The sequence below is a fragment of the Episyrphus balteatus genome, chromosome 1 (genome assembly GCF_945859705.1).
Source record: "Episyrphus balteatus chromosome 1, idEpiBalt1.1, whole genome shotgun sequence".
In the NCBI taxonomy this organism is placed as follows: domain Eukaryota; kingdom Metazoa; phylum Arthropoda; class Insecta; order Diptera; family Syrphidae; genus Episyrphus; species Episyrphus balteatus.
The window spans coordinates 157,915,236-157,931,521 of NC_079134.1; the positions used below are offsets into that span (position 1 = coordinate 157,915,236).

The 16,286-nt window shown below is 29.2% G+C and overlaps 1 protein-coding gene across 1 annotated transcript in view; it reads right to left on the reverse strand.

Moving 5' to 3' along the window:
* The window catches only part of LOC129908969 (F-box/LRR-repeat protein 20), a 66,308-nt gene extending 52,783 nt beyond the window's left edge, over positions 1-13,525 (reverse strand). Inside the window, exon 1 of the mRNA XM_055985824.1 lies at positions 12,502-13,525. The gene's annotated coding sequence lies outside the window, so the exon portion shown is untranslated. The remainder of the gene's footprint in view (positions 1-12,501) is intronic.
* Between the last annotated feature and the right edge of the window lie 2,761 nt (positions 13,526-16,286).

Here is a 16,286-nt window from a genome sequence, read left to right on the forward strand (position 1 = left end):
AGGCATTATACATATATGAATATACATTTGGGGAAAAAAAAAATTAAACAAAAAACAAAAGCACATTATAATGTCCTATAGCTTTTTGGAAAGATTTCATGTAACATTGATAAATCTTACGTTTTTTGAGTAATTAAAGTGTAAATTTGAATAAATAGGCCAAAATTGTAAACAATGATAAAATTTTTTTTTTCGAATTCAAGCTTTTTTCATTTTTTGAATTTTACGAGAACATCTTTTATAGTATACTAATGTAAATTTTTTTTACACCATCAGACTACTTTTTGAAAAAAGCTGATATTTTGACACGTGAATTTTCGATTGAAAATTAGGGTGTTTTTTTTGGTATTAAGTCAAAATAAGGTTAACAAATTAATATTTTAAATCAAATAAATTACAGTGTATTTGGGACATAATAAGGTAAGTTTTCACCAAATTTCGTAGAAAAATCTTTGTTTTTGAATAAGATAAAAATAAAAAACCAAAAACTCGGTTTTTTGAATTTTTCACATAAATTTTGAGGTTATGTGAAAAAATTGTTGATACAAAAGTTGTAGATCTTTTTATTACCTACAATTTTGCCATACAACTTTTTTCTATAGGATTTGTAGGTTTTCCGGAAATCGAGATATACCATTTTTTACCATTAAAAACTCAACCCACCCACTTCCCGAACTTGGTTCGCCCGTCATTTATTTTTCCTTTCATTTTTATCATATTCACCTCCTTTTCCAATGGGTTTCATTCTACTATGATTTTTTTTGGTTTCAAAAATTATCGACCCTGGTCTATTTGGTGTTTTTTTAATGTTTCTTTTTTGCCATTTTTAGAGTTTTGTATTATTTTTTTTAATTTTTATATTTTTATAAGTTATTTTTATTACGTTATGAATATTTCAGGACTATTTTTGAAATGTAAGAGTTATAATGTTACGTATAACAGAAAAATATCTCACATTACATAGATTTCAGGACCGCTAAGGTCCTCAGGGACCACAAAACCTTTTCTCGATTTTCATCGTGAGAGCCATATTTCTTGAATCCATATTGACTTTTCGCGTTAATTTAAAAAAAAGAAGATGTCCTGATCAGCAACGTGTTACAGTGACCTTTTTTCCATTTGATTTTAAGGCTAATTTTTTTATTTGAAAAAAAAAAGAATTTCGATTTTTTTTTATGTGGTACTCCGAAAAATCGATTGCTAGACACCTCTAAAATATACACACCAAATATGAGCTCTTAATATTAATGGGAAGGTCCTCCGCTTTGCAATTTTCCATTTTTACATCAAGCTTCGACTTTTTAGCAAATTTCTTTACATATTCTTGTAGGAAATTGAACGCTCTACAAAAAAGGCCTTGTACACTTTTTTCGTTTATCTAACCGTTTAATAGATATTTGAGGTCCAAAAATCGAGAAAATCTTTAACCCTAGTTTACAAATTGGGGTTCGTGCGAGCCCCAACGCATTTTTAAATGGTTATAACTTTTTTTTAAATCGTTTTTTCGACCTGGGATGAAAACTCAGTGAACGATATTCATTTTTGTTTACGTTTTTTTTGTCTTTTTTCCATAAAAGCGGTTTTATATAATTTTCTGGAATTTTTTTCTGAAAAAAAGTCACAAACCAAACTTGGGGTTCATGCGAACCCCAAGACTTTAAATGGACTATTTTCAACAATTTTTATCATAAAAAGACACCGCAACTGTCACCTTAATCAATAACAGAAAGAGACAATGCATCAAATTGTTGGTAATGAACAATTAGAGGTGCATAAAAGCTTTGGGGTTCGCGCGAACCCCAAGTTTGGTTATTGCATTATTTTGCGTGGTTAAAAATTCGTTTTTTGTCCTTAATTTTGTAACAAATTGAAAAATTATAATAATCAAACGCGCAAGACATATTCTTTTAGGAAATAGATTGCTCCACAAAAAATGTGTTATTAACTTCTTTCATTATTCCAACCATTCTAAAGATATTCGAGGTCAAAATTAAAAAAAAATTATAAAAACATTTTTTTCTTTTCAAAATTTTCTAATTCACTGAAAATTCATTATTTTCAAATTCGCAAGATATATTCTTGTAAGGGCTTAAACGTTCTACAAAAATTTTGTTGGAATCAAATTGATTGCTTTAACCGTTTAAAAGATATTTTGACCCACCCTAATATGTATAATAGGGTGGGTCAAAAAAATCAAAATTATGTGACTTTAAGAAACGAAACCATCAAAAATTAACCTTTTTTCCTAGTTGATTTTAAAATTTTCATCTTCAACGCAAAATCAATCCGAATATTAGTGAAATCAATGTGGTTTTCATTGATTTTACGTTGTTTTATGGTGGCTTTTCGCTCAGTGTATATGTATACACTCTAATTAAAGGTCGAAATTTGAACTTTACGATTTTTTAGAAAGAATTTTCTTTCCTGGACAATAAATCCGCTCAGTTTAAGTTGACTTTAAACAGAAAAAAAGCCAGAAATGTCTTCTGTCATTTTAACTGGTTCAACTCAGAATTTTGAAATTAACAAAATTGTTCACCTGATATAAAAAATGCCACAATTTGTAAATGGGACATTTCATTGTCATTATCGTCACGGGTGGTGTACAAAGTTTACGTTGTTATCATAATACAAACTGAAAATTTAGTTGATTAATTTAGAATAGTAACTAAAGCTCAAAAAATGGCAATATTACGGAACCCGGCTCTTACTTTGATGATATTTTTTTCAAACGTCGGTAATTAAAAATACTTTAAAGTCTATAGATTAAAATTTGCCGCTTTGATTTTTTAATTTAATTGAAGATTTTTCTGAACAAACAAAAATTTTGTTCCAAAAATTTTGCTTAAATTTCATAAATTTACTAATGCCAAAAGATTGTCTAGACAATTAAAGGAAAAAAATTATATGGGAACGAAGGACAATCTTCCATCGTTTAGGCGATATATACAATTTTCTCACAAATTGACTTCAAACACAAAAAAAAAAATAATTTGAAAACAACGGCAACACCTACAATATTTAAATATACATTTTTAAATAGCTAGAAGCTTTTTCATATTTGTTAAATTAAAATTAAGTTAATTCAGGAAAGGGTTTTTAAAACAAATTAATTCTAATAAGTCCTACAAATATGATTTTTCTCCCGAATTTTTTTTTAGAGTTTACAACCAGTGTTATTAAAGTAGTAGGACATTTTCAATGAATATAATCATAATACAAAAAACAAAACTTTATTACCTAACCCCCGAGATCAAAAAAAGCTGATATTCTTCAGATTTTTATGTTACAACAAATAAAATACAATACAGTTAAAAATTAAGCAACATCCTCACGGCAACACTCAAATTCAAATTTTTAATTTGCGCTCACCAAAAAACCCTCAAACAACAACACTTCATTTCATTTCCATTCATTCACACAGCTGATTTTTTTTATTTTTCTTCTCTTGGATGAATATTTTTCAGCATTATTGTGTTTCTGCTTCCTTGTTGTTGTTCTCTACAATAAAAAAAAAAAAACATAAAAGAAACATGCACTTTTAATGTAACTACCACAGATACATATTTCAACTTACACCACACAAAATGAAAAAAAAAAAAAAAAAAAAACCAAACACAACCTACTTAACGTTCTATTTCTGTCTGTCAGAGAGTATAGTGTCTGTCTGTTGCTGATATATAAAATATAACACACATTCAATTTTTCCAAAAACATCATAATATGCATTTTACAGAAAATGCATTTCAAAAGCAGATTTATGTATATTTTTTTATAACACTTCCTTAATTTTTAACACAAAATCATTTTGACAATCAAGTTGACAGAATAGAGAAAAAATAGAAAGAGAATGATAATGAGAGAGGGGTTGAAGAAAAGAGAGATTCAATCTGGGATTGCATATATAGTTTAATGTTATTCTTGTGGTGCTAGTCTGCTAGTACTGAATCTGTTGGTGGACTTATCCCCAATGCATTCTGTCCATGACCTAATTCTCTTCTAAGGTCTTAAATAACATGCATTTTTTCCCATGATTTTCTCTCCCCCTAACAATTAATTCCAATAAAAATTCAAACAAAGAGCAGCCCAGTAAATCAACCGAAACTAAACATGAAGTTTTTTTTTTTCTTTTACTAAAAAAAATATAAAAAAAGAAAAAATCACACAAGGATTTCCAGTTCCAGATGAATTAAGAGCTTTATGCACTCTTCCAAGTGCATGGAACTGGAACTCCTCCACCATCTCTATCTACAACAACAAAAATCACAAATGTATATAGTTGAATGCATATGACACTTGGAAACAAAAGAATACCAAAGAAATTATAGAAAACTTAATAAAAAAAAAAGCTAAATTTGATATAAATTTTTAATTAAACAAATTTATTAAAAATGTCAAATAGATAAATTTAGCTCACTTTTGTATTAGGCTTCTTCCAAGTCATTTTTTTTTTTTTTGTTTTTTATAGATGAACTATTTTTTACTAAACGTCACGAATGTAGGCAGGTTTTGGTTAGGTTAATTTAATTTTGTAAAAATTTCTGCGAAGTCAAAAACAAAACAAAACCCAAACCAAAATTTGCGGTTTGTTTAATTTTAATTTTTTCTGAGAAAAAATCTAAAAATACTTTAAATAACAAATCGAAAACAACAAAAAAAAAATATTGTTTATTTGTTTAAACAATTTAGCTCTAAATTTTCATTTGTATGCGTCCGTATCTCGCGAAACGTTGAACTTTAGTAACTTCGCACTTGTTTTTTTGTTTTTTTTTTTTTCTTCTACTTTATATTTGTCCAACAAAGCACGGAACAGAAAAATTTGTTTTATAGATTATATTAACAGCTGATTGGAATGGATTTCTGTGTATTTTTTTTTTCTGATTCCGTGTATTTTGTGTGTGTTGGGAGAAAGAACGATGAACGGGTAATGGAATTGCGAGATATATCAAAACAATGAAAAAGAAAGAAAACAAGCAGCAGAACGCATTTGGTGGTGGTGTTGCGAGCGACGATTTTGACGACGTTAACTTTCTGTTCTGAGGAGAGTTCTGCGATTCTCTGTCGACTCTGAACGACGACTTTGACTATCGGACAAATACGAAATGAATACACAAAACAGATTTGGATAGAGTGGAGCGGAGCCTAGAGCTACACAACAACACAAAGAATATAATCAACAACAGAGCACCAGCGCGCAACAGAAGAACATCTCTTCTTTTTTTTTTTTGTACATAATTTTCATCACCATCATCATTTTCATCCCTCTTCGTCACCACAATGTTTTTATATCAACAACCCTTACGTCTCATTCGTTTTACCATCACAAATATGGGAAGTTTGTTCGTTTATAAGTTTGTATTATTTTGCTTGTTGGGGCTTTACCAGTTTTTGAGAGAAAGAGTGTAAAACTTGACTAGAATCAAAAAAGAGAGAATAGAGCTCCAATTTTATTCTACAATCTAAAACGTCTTTTTTGTGATTTTATTCTCATTTTATACATACTCGTATATCACATAAAATTGAGAGCTTTTTAGAAAAGAAGAGAATTTCCATCATTTTATTTTAATCTACACAAAATTCTTTGCTCTCTTGAATCACCTTTTTTTTTTTATCTAAATAATAGTTTAATTAGAAGAGCATCATCATATAAGTGCACATAAGCAAATTGAAAGTGCATAAAATGTTTGAAGTGCATTTTTAAATAAGCAATGTTGCTAACTCGTACGAAAGTAGCTAATACTAATGTCAAGTATTGCCATTGCAGTTGATAAATACGAACTAGTACCATAGAGTATGTGATAAAATCTCTTTTTCAAACAACCTTGAACATTTTAAAACATTTTATCTAGTTCAAGGTTATAATAAATAAAACTTAGAATTGAAGATTTCAGAGCTTTTGGTTGAATGAAATTTTTGCAAAAGGAAAAAAAAAAGTCAATGGGTGAAAAAATATTCGTTTGAAATACCTATAAATGCCAACTGATTGGCAAATTTTGAACAAAATTACATCGTTTACTAGGTAATTATACAGGAAAAGAAAATTTTTTAATTTTTTGCAAGAAAAAACCGAATTAAGGGGGGAAATCCCTCCAGACGACACCTTTTTCACTATTTTTTTATGAAAAACTGAAAGCACTTATTGAAATTTGGAAAAAGACCAGATATTACTGACATTATCAAGAATTGAAAAAAAAATTTTTGAAATGAAAAAATAACAAAATGGCGGCTCTGGAGCCTTTCAAAGTTGACGCCTCTAGTTTGCGCCGTGCAATGTACAGGTCCAGGAAATCATCTTAAATCAAAAAGGAAATTTTTTTCCGTTAGATGATATTAGTACGCATTGCATGAACCTAAATTTATTTTTTTTAAATGAAAAATTAAAATTAGAAATCAAAAAAACGAAAAAAAACGTGTTTTTTTTTACAAAGAAGTAGTTAAAAAAAAATATTTATTGTACAAATTTTATTCAACTTTTAGGTTCATGTTGTGGCCAATGATTTAAGGAGTAATTTGCTTCAAATTTCAAGTCGATAGCTTCATTAGTTTTTGAGTTACATTGCACGGCGCAAACTAGAGGCGTCAACTTTGAAAGGCTCCAGAGCCGCCATTTTGTTATTTTTTCATTTCAAAAAATTTTTTTTCAATTCTTGATAATGTCAGTAATATCTTGTCTTTTTCCAAATTTCAATAAGTGCTTTCAGTTTTTCATAAAAAAAATAGTGAAAAAGGTGTCGTCTGGAGGGATTTCCCCCCTTAAGCCATTTTGTCAGGAAATCTGAAAATTACACTAGTTTACAAAAAAAAATAAAAATTTTTTGGACACCAAGTGCTGTTATACTTTTCGTATAGATTTGAGCCCAGAAAACTCAAAAATCTTATCTAAAAAAATATTTATGGATAGGTTTTCGAGATATGATTTTTCAAAGTTTCTTGTCGTTTTTTTTCAGCATATTTTATATTCGGGCTATATCTTGAGTAATAAACAACTAATATGAACAGAAAAACCGGTTCCTGAAAGCTGATCAAATTAAAGAAAAATGGCTCAAATTAATTTTAAATTTTTTTAAAGTAAACATATCGATAAGTAAACATTATCTACAAAAAATTACTTAATAAAAATTTTCATATTCGGCTTCCTTTTCAAGTTATAGACGAAAACACAAAAAATAACAAAAAAAAGTCAAAAAATATTGATTGTTACAAAAATTATCATATCTTTATAACTTATCCATAGATTTTGAAGAAAATTATCTTGCTATTTTTGCCAGAAAGTGTACTACACATAAAAAATATAAAACTATGAGGATTCGGAAGATTTAGATTTTTTATGTCAGTAAGAAACTCTTTTTTTGCAAAAATTTTTTTAAGTGTTTTGATACAATGCACTTGAACTTTTCGAGTGACCCAAAAAAGTTATTCCAGTGTTTGTTGCTTATTTGATCAGGCCAAAAAACAAGTGATTTTAGTGTTTTTTTTTTGCATTTGAGTAGGGTTGCCAAGTACTTGTCGGCATTTGCGAGGTGGCACCCGACATTTTTTAGATAGAAGAGAATGTTATCTAAAATATGGTGTATAGTTTAGCTTTCTAGTGCATAAAAAGTTATACTGTTTTGTTCAAAGAAGTTTTTTATCAGTGTTGTTTTCATTTGGATGGGGTTGTCACATTTGTAGGGTTACGTTCTTTGAATTATTTTATTATTTATTTTTACTATTTTGACTTTTGTTTGACATTTCAAAAAATTTTTTATCTGGCCAAACAACTAAGATATAAATGTATTAGTTATGTGACAATTTTACCTTTAAAATAGGGTTGCCACATGGAAGTCCCCATTTTAGATGTGGCAACCCTATTTTTTTATTTTTAGTATCAACCTATCTTTCATTTGACACTACTTGAACTCGACGGTCGCCTCTCCGACTATAAGTATGCTGAAAAAAAACGACAAGAAACTTTGAAAAATTATATCTCGAAAACTTATTTATCGTAATTTTTTTTTAAAGTGATTTCCGAGTTCCTGAGGTCAAAGTACGTAAGAAAAAAATAGTGGGATTGAGTGTCCATTTTGGCTGTAAAGCAGTGTTATTAAAAAATCAATTATTTTTTTAGATTTTATTTTCAAATAATCTAAAGCAGCCTCGGCAGTTATGAATTAATTACAGTAATCGATACGTTATTTGATTATTTGTAATTTTTAATCAAGGTTATAAAAGTAACCATTAATTTGACTAATTAGATTAATGATTAAGATTTAAAACAAAAACATTTTTATACAAGGTTATTCTAATGTGTCTCTTATTCGTTTATTATTTTTCACACTTTATTTTACCAGAAAATTTATAAAAATATTGTTTAGTATTATATTTAGATTAGGTGCAAAATATAATTAAAAAAAAAAAACGAATCCAAAAATAATTTTAAAAAAAAATGTTTTTTGTTATATTCGAAAATAATATCTCCACTGATTTGAATTAAAATGAAATTTTTGAGAAAGTTTGCAGAACATGGATTTGTATAGAAAATGAGTATTTTTTTTTTTTTTTGAAAATCTCGTAATTTTTTTTTTTGGAAAATTAGGCACTTAATCCAAATTAGTCGAAAGCTACTTGATTGTGCCACAGCAACGAAGCAGAGGTACTGATTTTTTTATTTCAGTTATTCAGTTCAACAGATTTTTACATACATAGGTACATAATTTCAGTAGTAAAAATTTTCAAGTATGTTTTTTATTCAAAAACAACGACAATACAATTTTTTTCTATAACCTCAAAAATATTGAAAAAAAACTCAAAAATACGATTTTCATTTTTATTTTTATCTTTTACAAAAATAGTTGGATTGGGATCGGGTCAAAATTCTGGCTTCAAAATTCTGCTTTTCAAAATTCTGCTTTTTCAGCGAAAATTCTGTTTTTCAAAATTCTGCTTTTTTTCTATTCTGTTTTTCAAAATTCTGCTTTTTAAAATTCTGCTTTTCAAAATTCTGCCAGCATTATATTTGAACAAAAAAAATTCTGCTAATTCTGTTTTTTTTTTTATAGCATATGCGCTGGCTAAAGAAAAATACACCTCATTAATGCAATTTAACATTGGTACTTTCCTAAATTTTTTTATTTAAGTGTCGCAAATATTTTTTGAAATGCATATACTGACTTTCTTTCAAATAAAATATGTATACTAATTGGAACCGATGTTGTATATTTCTTTTCTTATTCAAATTTTTGAATATTCATCTTTATTTGATAAATTAATAATTTTTTAGTTATTTTCGGAAATGTTTAATATTAAAAACCTTTTCTTAATATTTTCAAATTTATTCTTTTATAAAACAAAAATTAATTCGCATTTAAAAAATGACAAATTATGTACATAGGTAAGTAATCAAATAAGCAGATAATTTTTCAAAAAGATGATTTTACAGAATTCTGCAAAAAATTAAAAAAGGGTTTGGAAAATGTTTAAAAGCGCGCGCTTTTTAACATTTTCCAAACCCTTTTTTAATTTTTTGCAGAATTTTGAAAAGCAGAATTATGAAAAGCAGAATTTTGAAAAACAGAATTTTGAAAAACAGAATTTTGAAAAGCAGAATTTTGAAAGCAGAATTTTGTAAAGCAGAATTTTGAAAGCAGAATTTTGACAAAAGAATTTTGACCCCGGCAGAATTTTGACCCCAACCCAGTTGGATTTTAACAAAACTTGTTAAAAACTACTTTGTTATGTTTTCTATCAATTAAAAACGTTTTTTGAGCAAAAAGTAAATTTTTGGATTTTTGACCAATTTAATTTGAAAAAAATAGCTTATTTTTCAATCAAAAAAGTTAACGAAAAAATTTTTAATTTTTTATTTAGCTTAAAACCGTTTTTTAAAGATTGTGTGGAAAAACTATACTTTTGTTTTAGAAAATATTGAGAAAAATGGGAAAAAAAACAAAAAAACAATTTTTAAGATTGATTTTTCCGTAAATGACAGTAATATTGGCGAGAAATAATTTTCCATAGAAACCAAATTATACTTTTCTAATGGTCATTGACCTTTTCAATTTGAATCAAGCACTAGATTAGCTCTAACGTGCAAAGTTTTTGAGATATTGAATTTTGAACGTCCCGAACACTATTTTTCTGATTTTTGGCATGGTAATATGTCAAAAACGTGATGTGATAGAATTTTTCTGACTTCAGATTCAAGCTCAGCGCACAAAAAACCATTAGAAAAATATACTTTGATTTCTATAAAAAAAAAAAACTTTTTGACTAGTGAAATCGAACAAGGCATTCGATTTTTTCTGCCCTGTTCAATTTCACTAGTATATTTTTCTAATGGTTTTTTGTGCGCTGAGCTCGAATCTGAAGTCAGAAAAATTCTATCACATCACGTTTTTGACATCCTCCTTTTTGGAAGTCAGTAAAAAACAAAACATGACAATAAAGAATTAGAAATTTTACAAATGATTTTTGTTTTTCTATAGAAAATAAATATTACGCATACACCACAGTGACTTGAAAAATTAAAAACATTTTAACTTGATTAAAATGAATGTCAAGAGTCTTGCACCCGAAAGGATTGGGCTTTTGATTTATTGATCGTCATGACGGGCGATTGCAAGACGAATCGGAAATAAAATTCGTAGGTAACATACAATTTTTTCCATTCTCCTTCAATTTTTTTTTGTTAATAAAAAAAAAATATGAAACAATTTGAGGGTAGATGAACTTTAAAGAGCGACAAAAAGTTCCGTTAATATTTTTCTATGTCACACTAAAATAAAACAAAAGTAGGCTAGTTGTATTAAATTGAAACTCTGAACTTTATGGGTGGGTACTAAGCAAGATTAGGATTCGTAAAACAAACGAACTACAGATAACAATCAAGCATGACATTATTATGTCTTTGGTGATATCCTAGAGGCGAAATTGTTTTTTTTTTTTTTTTTTTGTCTGTACGATCATAATCAGGAGTACTTTCCATACGACCAAAATGTAAAAGGTTGTTCTGTTTTCTTGATTTCTGAATTCTTTTTAAATAACGTGACCGATTATAACGAAAAACTTTCAAACCATAATTTTTGAATTTTTTTTAAACTCTGTTTTTATTATGTAGATTTTTTTAATTGGCATATAAATGTTTTTTGAGAAAATTTTGAAAACTATTAAAAAACCAAAACGATTTTCAAAATAAAAATTAATATTCTTTGTTAACAAGAAATTTTATCGCATCCTTTTATTGAAGGTCAAACTAAGATGTTTTTCAAATTTTAAAAACAATTTTTATAATTTATTTATTTTTTAGTTAGTAAAAATTTCTTTTAATTTAAATTATGAATTTTTGAAAAGCTTAAGTATTTTAAACAACTTTAACCATAAGAGCAAGTACGTGCGCTCCAGTCGTGCATTTTATTTCGTATGTAAAAACGATTTGGACTGATATGTACAAATTTGCTTTCTTCTATTAAAAAGGTTACGCATACGCCATAGTGACTTAACAATTTACATACACTGATTTAGCTGAAAATTCTTGATCTTTTAATTCCCCCTCTTCCTCCCAGGTGCCTACTAAGGTGTTAAGTCAGAATTTAAAGTTTTCCAGATGCGATTAAAGTTTGAGTAATGTAGGTAGGAAATTCCAAATGTACAAAAAAAAATCAAAACCAAAAGACGTCAATGAATCAGGTAAAAGTTAAAATATGACAGGTGCACAGATGCAAAACTAACAAATACATAAACAGCTTTATTAGAATTTAGAGGTAAAAAAAAAATAACACAAAATAAACATCCCTTAAAAAATAAGAGAACCGTCTCTTAAGAGAATATTTCTTTTCTCTCATTTTCGAAAAAAAAATCTCTCAATAGAAAAATAAAAACAGAGACAAATTTATTAACACGCACGCACACATCTACTCCCACTCAAAAAAGAAATAACGGAATAAAGCAAAACTAACAATAATATACATATAAAAAAAATTAAATAAAAACAAAAACACAGTGGGTATGTTTTTGTTTTGAAAATTTCGTCAATGTAAATTCCACCACCCAAAAAAAAAACCACCCACCACCTCTCGATATAACCTGCCTTCCTCTTGTTCATCCATTCAGCTGAGCTTTGACATGTCCGTCAAATTCTCTTACAAAAAATATCATCCATTTCCCCATCCCCTCCTTCTCTTTTCTAACAAAAAATATATTTTACCCTTTCTCCATTAATAACAATTTTCTTGTTATTTACTTTTTTTTTCTTTATTTCATTTTCATAATAATTATTAGTTTTTCTTTCTTTTTTGTTGCACTTAATGGTTGGCAAAATGCAATATTCACAATGCACTTGCACTCACACAAAAATTATCGACTTTATTCTCTGTCTCTGGATGAAGCGAACAAAAATGTGCAATGAATAATGATTTATACCAAGAGTGAATGTAAATTCATTTTTTTTTTAATTTAAAAAAAAAAATATAACAAAGTAAAAGAAAAAAATAGCAACAGAATGCAATGCAGAAAAAAAATACTTACATCATATCGATTTCGTCCTGAATTTGTCATTTCCACCAAATTTATCGAAAATAAAAACAAAAAGAAAAACAAAGAATTTTCTTTGTATTTACTTCGAAAAGAAGAAATAAAAGAATCCTTGCTGGTTTCTGGTCTAGCCTTTAAGATTTACCGTAACCGTTGTCGATAATCGTTTTCGTCACCGTGAATCGTTGTTGTCGTCGTCTTGTTATTGACAAAACACCGTTGTCTGTCACTCACCACATAGATAAGGATGAATTTTTCATTTAAAAATTTATCCATACAAAAGAAAAAAAAAAAAAAAATAAATACCAACAAAAAGAAGAAAAACACACAATATATTTCCGAATTTCGAACTAAAAATATAAAATTTTATTTTATTTTCTTTTTTAAATTTTATTCGATTTGCTCTTGCGAATATTTTCAATGACACTAATATAAATATAAAATTTTAATCTTTTCGCCTTTATATTTTTTTCGCCGTCTTTGCTGCTGCACTGCACTTTGCAATTTTTTCTAGGCGATTTATCTAATTTTTTTTTCTTATTCGCTTATTGCACTTTTTAGTTCATTATATATAATTTATTTTTTTTTTTGTCACTTCATTTGACTTTTATCGGGGATTGTAAATTATTTCTGTGTTTTTGCATTGGCAACTAAACTTTTTTTCTTGTTTCTCTTTGAGAAATAAAAAAAAAAATACCTACGACGATGGATTTTTTATCTTATTTTTGTTTTTTTTTTTTTCTCTCAAACTCAACACAAAATCGAAACAAGTTTATGGTTAATTTTTATTTTTCTCCGATTCTGATTAGCAAGAAAAGAAAAATGTTAAAAGTTGCAATATTTCCGTAAAACCATGGTTTTTTGTACTTGTTTTTTTTTTCTTTTCGAAAAAGTTTATTATATTTTATTGGTTCAGAAAGTATTCATGTTTTTTGGGGCTTACTGCTGCAAGGGAGAAAGAATTTTTTATTATATTTTTTTCCAACGAGACGAGCAGGTACGACGGAACGGACAAAAAACGTCTGTGTTTTTCTTCTTTCAGCAATCTTATTTTTGTTGTTGTGGTTTCTTCTGTTGAGTGGGCGATGAATTCATTGCAATTGGGAAAAAAAAATTCATCAACGCATGCACTTGATGGTTGATTCATTTTTGTATAAGAACAGGGGTGTTATGAGTTAAATGTTGTGCATTTTCAGATAAAAAAAAAAAAAAAAACATATAAGAGATCGATTTGTGGGATACGATCTTATATATACGATCAAACAAATTAGTAGACTAGATTTTGAAAAAGTCTTGCGTTTACTCTATGCCGCCAAGGCACCAACTTTGACGAAGACAAAGTTTTGAGAGGAAAATCTTCAGGTGTTTTTTGATCCCATCGATTGGAGGTGAAAATTATGCCAACTTTTCACGAATCGATTTTTACAGCCGCCGTATAACAGCGAAATTTCACGAATTTCAGAAATTTTGATGCAAATAATTCAGTGAGATAATTAGGTGAAATTTGGGTCATCGAATTTTAGAATCGTAGGCCGGTGGTGAGTAAAGTGACAATAATCCCCGCATAGAAGAATCCTAGTCCACTTTAGCGGTGCGACATATTGTGCGGCTAAGGGCTAGTTGTACAAATATTTAAACCATGGATCAGCAACTTTTATCTCCTGAAATCAAAAGCATAGCTGATTTTTACCACTGGTTCAAGGTCCATATATGTAAAAATAGCCACATTCATGCTTGTTGACCCGCAGAGCTAATCCGCCGAAATCGGGTTAAATTCCTGAACCAAGGCTGACCCACGTTTGTACAACTGGCACTGAGGGCCAGTTCAGTTGTACAAATATTAATCCGTGGTTCAGATTCCGAGGCTGAACCACGTTTGTACAACTGGCCTTAAAGGTATAACTACAAAACGGCCACTTTTTGCAAAAAGTCAAACGTGAAAATTTTCAAACTCATTTTGTTGTTAAATTAAAAAAAATGATGCAGAATAAGCTTATTTTTTAATAAAAAAAAAAACAATTTTGTTAGTTTTTTCCTAAAACAAATAGCGCTAAAAAGAAATAAAAATGTTTTACTTTTGTAAATTTCCCACTTTTTCACTTTTTAGGTCATTGTAGTCATGGCTTAAAGAGCTGAACAGAAATGCGTTGCTCAGCGACTAAAATGACTTCTGTTGAAAAATTCGCTTTCCAAAACCGCCGAAGAATGAGTTAACAGAATGCAGTTGCGCCATAGGCTGTCAAATTACATATAAAAAAAAATACGCATACAAAATCTTTTTTTTCTTCGATGAAAACTCAGTAATCATTGTGATTTTTTTATTTAGTTTTTTTTAATAAGAAACAGTCAACAAAAGGGAGCTAGTGAAAAAATAACCATAAGCATCAAACTCGTCGCGCGTCGAAGTTGAAAAAATTCATCTTCTGAGCGAATCGCTGAGTGACGAGCAACTGGGGAGATTCTGTATGGCGAAAACGAACAATAGTTTTCGTGTGTGCGAAAGGTTTGATTCATACAACTTGAAAAACGAAAGAATTTGTTCTGTATCTGTCGCAAATTTTCTTTCGTTTTTCAAAAACGAACGATCGTTTTCGTTTCGTTTTTTATAGAATGTACCCCCTGCATTTCTGTTGCCGATGGGCGACTTCCATACAAATTTCACATTTTTGATAGCTGTCATTCTAGTCGCAGAGCGACGCATTCTGTTCAGCTCTTAAAAACGACTGGTAAAAAAGTCGGCGTTACAACAAAAGGATACATATCGAACAGTTTATTCTGATGCACGATAATCCACGAGCCCCAAATTTTAGACCGGTTTCAAAACTATTTGCGATATGCGGCTTGAAGCCTGGTACGCTGCTCGAGCTAAATTTTAGCCAAGTTAACAAGTTATCGATAATTTGTATGGGATCCATTTTAGCTCGGCTAAAATTTTTCGATAATTTGTATGGGAGCTAAAATTTAGCGCGAGCAGCGTACCAGGCTTGACCACAAAAAAATCCACACATTGATGATGTTCCAGTTTGGAATTTTTTTCATACAATTACCCGTACTGCTACCGAATACCTTATAATTGTTGCCAAGCCTTCACTGGTAAAACTACCGCAGTTTCGAAAGAGGTAATTTCATGAGCTAAAGGCTTGGCCACACCGGAGGGTATGCGGTAGAGGTACGGGTAGCGGTAACGATATTTGTATGAAAAAAATTCCACATCTGAACGTTGATATGTCAGTTTGGAATTTTTTTCATACAAGTACCGTTACCTCTACCCGTACCGCTACCGCATACCGTCCGGTGTGGCCAAGCCTTAATAGTCACTAACTTGACCGACGGTTATATACCAGGTCGTAATCGACTTGTATTTAAATATTGTATTTATAAATTTATTTTTTTTTATGCTTCAATAAAGTCTAATCTAATCTAGTCACTAACATGAAGTATCAGATGAAATAAAAAAAGGTAGCTTCCTAAGTTTTTGACAGTTGCCCTATTGAAATTTGTGTTGTTTGTCTTTTAAATTGTTGTTGCTTTTGACTTTGACAAATCAAACGTCATAAACCTATAACTCCATCTAGCAAATTTTGAGCTGATACGCAGAAGAGAACAAAAATGAAAACGCTAATGATACCTTGTTTATTTATACTATGGTTTCGGAGAGGAATTCAAAGTCTACAACAATCAACGTTCTAATTAATGAACGCTCTCAAATTCTTTCGCTCTATTTATGAACGCTTCCACTATAAACCTTGTGCACTCACCTTCATGTATGACATTTACTA